We start from the raw sequence: 7,566 nt of genomic DNA, 5'->3' as shown, positions 1-7,566 counted from the left end.
CAGAAATTTTTGTGGCACCTTCACTGACAAAAAAAGGAGTTGGAAAGAACTTGACCAGGTACATGTGAATGAAAGGGTATGCAGAGCACATGTATTTCCTGAGTTTTTGCCTGTTGACAAAGTAGGAGACTTGATAAATTACATACACACAGATGATGACCTGTAATGAAAACGTTTCAGAAACCCAGCATAGGCCTTTGGAGATTATATTTCTGAAAAAAAATCCTACAATACATTTACATTCTGTAGATTCGATTAGGGGAAAAACACTGAAGACCAGTTTATTCTCTTTTGTGAAATCAACACATATTAATGATGCAGAATGAAGACTTAAGGCTTGAGTGACACCAAGTTATCCTCTAAGGACCCTTACCTCTACCCATTCTTCCTTCAGTTGTTTCATTAAAAAGTAACCTTTAAGGTTACTAGAAGGTTACCAATACAGCCTTAAATAGAACATATATTGCAACACCTGACACTTGCTGTTTCCTTTAAAAGTTTTATATTCCCCCTACAGCATACAATCCTGCTCCTGACAATTGGGCAAGAAACCAAAGTACAGGGATGTAATATCACCATGTGTTGTTTTCCTCTGAGGAATGGTTTTTCCCCTCAGAGTCCCCCTGAAGCCTGTGCTATGTAGTTTAACCCTTCTTCCCTATCACACCTACTCCTGACCCTATTGGCTCAGGGCCAATATCTTTCCTTGGCCCAAAACTAGATAAACTCCCATCTCTTCCTGTTCACGCTCTCTCTTCTCGGGCTCCCGGAACATCACATTGAGAATAAAGCTTGGATGGAAGCTGGGGGTGAGAGCCACTCTTTTGAAATCTTTATTCTGTCTCTATGAAATATATTTCCCTAAAACCCCTGAATAGGTGAGCTAGCGAGAGCTGGGGGGGTGGCAAGAGGGAAGTATATTTTCAGTTGGCCCCCAACATGGATTTGTTATAAAATATTAATAAGCCCACACAGGAAGCGTGACTCCCTAATAAAGGGGTTAAAAAAGCTGTTTGGGAGGTACAACTACCTAGTCACTATCAGCTGGTTTTGCACAGCTGGGGGTGCTAGGAAGGTCAGAAGATCGCTTTTACGACAAAAGTGAGTCGACCTTGAGATGGAAAACCCTGAAGTTGCAGCACCTGCTCCAGGGTCCGCTAGAAGATCCCTGTAGTTTAATAGTGGGAGGGCACTAGGACCCCGTGCCACAGCGTGTTGCGTAACGTGGTTGGGTTTTTTTCTCTTTTTTCTCTTTTTTTCTCTGCGGAACGGCTGGCGTGAAACCGCTAGGTAAGCGGGTACGGGAAGGTCCCAGGAGAGAGGCCAGCACCGGGACAGCCCCCTGCCCGTGTCCCCGCAGTCGGGAAAAGCGGCTAGAGACGGGCAACCCGCGCAGCGGCCAGCCAGCCTTGCCTCTTATCTTGGGAGGGAACGGGATGCCGCGTATTTAGGGGTTTTTTTTCACGTCAGGGGTTAGATTTTTTTTAACAGTTTGCCTTTTAAAACATCAGAAATATGGGCATAAGTTTATCGATTAATCAAAAGGGTGCTTTTAAACAACTTAGAAACATTTTAACAGATGTAAGATTTTCTAATAAGCTGTTAACAAAATATATCTGCTGGCTGTCAGCTGAGGTCCAAGATATTGCTTTACAAGATATAAATTGTTTCATTTTGGGATGATATGGGAAAATTAATAACTTTAAAGGCTGAAAATGGGGAAGACAAAATTTCTTTATTTATTCCAATATTCTTACAAGTACGCAGGAAGCTGTTAGAAGCAGAAAACAGCAGACAGCCATGCAAAACCTCTCAGCAATTCCCGGTTCCTGAGAAGCAGACATTTCTTAATTCCATACTGGATTCTGCTCCTCAAACCCACCCATCTACCTTAAAGCCTCTTGTCCCACCTGTTTTCCCTCAACAAGATGCAATATTTTCCTCTCGGGGCTCTGGCCACGTGGATGAGACCCTGGGGGGCTCGCACCACGCGGTCAGCCCTGATGGCGGACGGCATTGCATTGCTCCTCCTTCCCACTCTCCCTTCTTCCCCCCATCCCCGTCCCCTCCGTATCTCTCACCCAATCCCCCACCCCACCCTTCTCCCAGTGCCTCCCCCTCCCTCCCAGCAGCCGCGCGAAGGGGGAGCGGGAGGATCTCTTGCCATCGCCAGTCCCATCGTGGCTGCGGGGAAAGACAGTGACGGGCGGCTGCCAGCCCGCAGCAGCACCGGAGCGGGGAGTGGGCCCCCGGCTGCAAGGGCTAAGGACCAGCTTAGCCTGGGGCCCGGGGGAGGAGGGAAGAGCTGCCTGTTGCTGGACCCCAGGGAGGTGGGGGGACAACACCCTCTGGCTGCCTGGGCAATGGAGAAGCAGCAGGATTTTTAGCAACTTAGCATAACGATCAGCAAGGCTTGCCATCTGTGGCCCCTGTAGTCTGTACAGGCAAACGCCACGTGCATAGAGAGTATCTCCCATTTTCATACCAAGATAAAAAAGAACTGTGTAAAATGCAGAAACAATTTGGGAGATCCAGTGAAATATTTAAGGGCGTGATGAAAGCTACCTTCAATTCAAACGAGATGATACCCAGTGACATTAAAGATTTATTCAGATGCCTATTAACTCCCTCAGAGTATGACCTATGGGAAGGGTTATGGAAAAAAGCTTTGAAAACAGTATTGCAGGAAATTCAGCAAACTCCTGATGCTCAGGGCAGCGATTACAATGACATCACACATGATCATCTGTGTGGTGAAGGTGATTTTAGTTCTCCGAATGAGCAAATTCGATTGTTATCCAAGTCAGTTTTAGATAAGATCTGCAATGCTGCAGAAAAGACTTTGTATCAGATTCCATCAACTGAGATAAAGAACAGTTATGTTAACATTAAACAGTTTCCTTCAGAGAATTTCTTGCAGTTTGTGGACCATCTGAGAAGTCAAGTGGAAAGACAAGTGCAAGACCCAGCGATACAGGCAGAATTGATTAAGGAGATGGCGCAGAGGAATGCTAACGAGACCTGTCATAGAATCATTCTTAGCCTTCCCCTTGACCCATCGCCTAGTCTCGCACAGACCATGGAAACCTGTACCAGGAGAGCAGAACTTTTCAGTGCACCTGAAAGGAATCCGGGACTGACACACCCAAAGCCTGTGGCAGCTGCAGCACCAGGAGTAAGGAGGCAACCGATGTCATCAGACCAGCTGCAGCACATCATCTGCCACCGCTGCAAAAGGCCAGGACACTTCGCCAAGGCCTGCCCACAAAACCAGAAACGCAAGTTAAAAAATCAAAAAAACTGAATTCACAGCGCGGCCCAGATTTTATCTCCTTGACGCGCCAAGAAAGAAATTTACAATGCCATACCCTGGCAAATGTCTCTCTCTTAACAAAAAAGGGGGAGGGCAAGTCACAGGATGTGGGGGTACAGAAAAATAAAAATGTCAAATGTTCAACTAACAAGGTATGGCCGCCGCGAGGCCGATATAGGCTCGTGACTACCAAAGGTTTTCATTTCAGATCTACTGATTGGACAGTAATTACAGTGGACCTGCAAAACATTTCACAGGACATGAAGGTTAACCACATGGAACCGAACAGTGAGTATTTTGTTATTGGGGACACAGCACACACACCCTTGGAGGTTGAGGTAGCTCCCATGACCATTAAGGGAAAGATAACAAGCCTCATGCTGTTGGCACGTTGCATGCACCCACCATTCTACCTGACAGAGGGGCAAGTCCTTGCCCAGGCCATTCCTGTTCCGGCTGAGGTCCTAGTGGATGGAAAATCACCAGAAGTCTACTGGGCAGAGGTGGTGGGGGAGAACAAACCTTCTCTGGCGTGTAACTTAGCCCGTGGGTCAGACCGCCTCCACGTGGAGGGGGTGCTCAACTCCGGCGCGGACGTTACCGTTATACCTGAGAGCATGTGGCCATCACATTGGGAGTTGCAACCTGTGGCAGGCAAACTTCAGGGCATAGGAGGAATCACAATGGCAAAAATCTCAAAAAACATAGTGCAAATTGAGGGACCTGACGGGAAATTGGCAAATGTCCGTCCCTTCGTTGCTGAATATAAGGCTCCCTTACGGGGGAGAGACACCATGTCACAGTGGGGAGTCCAATTGGTCATTCCTAAGACACCCCAGGATTTTTGGAAATAGCCACTGTGGAGCGCCCTACCCACAAACTAAAGTGGTTGGACAATAACCCAAGATGGGTAGCACAGTGGCCATTGAGTAAAGAGAAGCTCAAGATGCTTGAGGAGCTTGTAGAGGAGCAGGTGGCTCAAGGTCACCTAGAAGAGACAACAAGCCCCTGGAATTTCCCAGTCTTTGTAATAAAGAAACAGGGAAAGGACAAGTGGAGGTTGCTCCATCACCTCTGAGAAATAAACAAAATTATAGAAGCATGGGACCACTCCAACCAGGGATGCCTTCTCCAACAATGCTCCCTCGAGACTGGCAATTGGCTGTTCTAGATATCAAAGATTGTTTCTTCCAAATTCCTCTACACCCAGAAGATGCCTCACAGTTTGCATTCTCGGTTCCTACCATTAATCGAGAAGCCCCAATGAAGAGATATCACTGGAAAGTACTTCCCCAAGGTCTGAAATCTAGTCCTTTCATATGCCAACAGTACGTAGCCTCATTACTGTCATCAGTACGCGCCAAGAGAAAGGGTGCCATCATCCTTCACTACATAGATGATCTACTTGTGTGTGCCCCCAATGACTCTATACTCCAACACACGCTTGACCTAGTGGTTAAGGTTTTAACCTCTGCTGGATTTCAATTGCAGGAAGATAAGGTTCAAAGGATGCCACCTTGAAAGTATCTGGGTCTACAAATAGCTGCAAGGACCATTGTTCTGCATAAATTGGAAACTGAGTGTAATCCCCAAACCCTAGCAGATCACCACTACTTGTGTGGGTCTTTGAATTGGGTAAGACCTTGGCTAGGCCTCACAAATGAAGATTTAGACCCTCTCTTCAATTTATTGAAGGGGGAGAGGGAGCTGGTTTCTCCCAGGGAACTGACCCCAGAGGCAAAGACAGCAATCAAAAAGGTCCAGAAGGCCTTATCAGAGAGGCAGGCTCATCGATGTGAGCCAAACATACCTTTCCAATTCATTGTTCTAGGAAAACTGCCATGGTTTGATTTTTCAATGGATCGAAGGGCAGAGAGATTCACTCCTGATCATAGAGTGAGTCTTCCTCTCTCACCAAAGATCCAAGACCATCACTGAGCCACAAGAATTGATAGCTCAACTGATTTGGAAGACAAGGGTAAGATTGTGTGAGCTGGCTGGTTGTGACTTTACATGTGTTCACCTTCCAGTCAAACTTTCTAAGGAGGGAAGGAACTCTCCCAAGAGATTGACCAAAGAGCTGTTTGAGCATTTGCTCCAGAGCAATGCCAGTCTCCAGTTATCTCTGGACAGCTACAGGGGACAAATATCAGTCCATGCCCTGTCTCACAAGTTGCTCAATGAGGAATTCCACCTCATTCCTCGTGAGAAGAGGAGTCGGAGACCACTCAAGGCTCTCCCAGTGTTCACAGACACATCCGGGGCTTCCCACAAGTCGGTGATGACTTGGAGAAATCCTCAGACTCAGCGTTGGGAAGCTGATGTTGAGTTTGTGGAGGGATCCCCCCAAGTGGCTGAACTAGCTGCAGTGGTAAGAGCCTTTGAGAAGTTCCCAAAACCAATTAATTTGGTAACAGACTCTGCTTACGTGGCGGGGGTAGTGTCCAGAGTGGAGCAGGCTGTGCTCAAAGAAATCGACAATGAACATCTCTTGAGATTGCTTTCAAAGCTAATTTATTTAATTTCTCATCGAGAACATCCGTTCTATGTGATGCATGTAAGATCACACACGGATTTGCCAGGTGAAATTGCAGAGGGGAATCGTCAGGCAGATTCCCTTGCTGCACCTGTTGAAAATGCACGTCTCCCTGATATCTTCCAACAGGCAAAGCTGAGTCACCAACAATACCATCAGAATGTGCCAGGCCTGATCCGTCAGTTCCAGCTAACACGGAGCCAGGCTTGAGCCATTGTGGCCTCCTGTCCCAACTGCCAGGTCCAAGCAATGCCATCGATGGGTATGGGAGTTAACCCCCGGAGCCTTGGCAGTTGTGAGGTGTGGCAGACAGACATCACACACATAAGTTTTGGATGCCTCTAATATGTTCATGTAAGCATTGACACACATTCAGGTGCAGTGTATGCCTCTGCCCATGCAGGGAAAAAGACTGAACGTGCCAAGAAACACCTAGTGCAAGCTTTTTTTGGTGTTGGGGATTCCAAAAGAAATCAAAACTGATAACGGCCCAGCGTACACGTCCAAGGAGTTCCGGGAGTTTGTCCAGCAGTGGGGAGTGGAACATAAAACTGGCATCCCTCACTCCCCCACAGATCAAGCTGTGGTTGAGCAAGCACATCAGACGCTCAAACAGGTCCTGGCTAGACAGAGTAGTACAACTGTGTGGATGTCTCCACATGAGAAACTCTGCAAAGCCATGTTTACCATCAATTTTCTGAACTGTTCATTTGAAAACATGAGTCCACCAGTGGTACGCCATTTTAACAGTGGCAATCAGTTCAAATTGTCTCAGCGTCCACCGGTCATGATTAGGGATCCAGAAACTTGGGAAACCAAAGGTCCCTATGAGCTCGTGACCTGGGGTTGTGGCTGTGCGTGTGTGGCCACTCCCTCATGCCCTCGGTGGATTCCCCAGAAGAGGGTGAAACCTTTTGTCCCTAAAAATCCAGCTCCTGCAGAAGGGGATAAGAGGCAAGTAACCGTTGCATCCAAAAGAAGACGCCGCCGGATGGAAGAAAAAGAATCTTCCTAGATGTGGACTCCTTCCGGCAGAAACAGAAACTTTTAACATGTTTTAAAAATGTTTGTTTTTCTTTTTAGAGAAAGCCTGCCTCACACTCAACCCTGTGATGAACCCCATACAAGTTGTCATCTTATTATTGCTGAACAGTCTGGCAGCTGCATGGATCGTCCCTCAGCCGCGTCAAAACGTCTGGGTGACCCTGGCATAGACACTTCAGCAGGAAAACATATGTTTGTCCACTGCATCAACAGAGAATCCTATGTCCACCTGTCTGGTAGGAATTCCAGTAAGGCCAGGAATTCCGTCTTGGCTTTTAGGAAGGCCATGTACCATAGGGCAGTTGTCCGTATTGACACCCAACCAAACTTTAATTGGTGAATGGACTCACAAAAACAAATTGGCAAACAGAATTCAAAAGAGGAGAGCTGACCAATTGGATCAAAATTGTGATTCAGAAATTTTTCATTGGGCCAAGTCAAAGAGTTGCTGTGTCCCTGTTCCTTCCGTGGGTCGCAGCAGCCAAAGTTCCAGGTGAATTGGGCCATCTAGAGTGCTGGGTAGTCAAACAGGCAAATTTAACATCCACCACCATCAGCTCTCTCCTAGAAGATGAGGAAATTACCAGACAGGCCACTCTCCAGAACCCTGCTGCTATAGATTATCTCTTGTTACTTCATGGACATGAATGCCAGGAATTTGAAGGACTGTGTT

Source organism: Hirundo rustica, chromosome Z, assembly GCF_015227805.2.
Source record: "Hirundo rustica isolate bHirRus1 chromosome Z, bHirRus1.pri.v3, whole genome shotgun sequence".
Lineage (NCBI taxonomy): Eukaryota > Metazoa > Chordata > Aves > Passeriformes > Hirundinidae > Hirundo > Hirundo rustica.
This window is presented reverse-complemented; position numbering follows the sequence as displayed.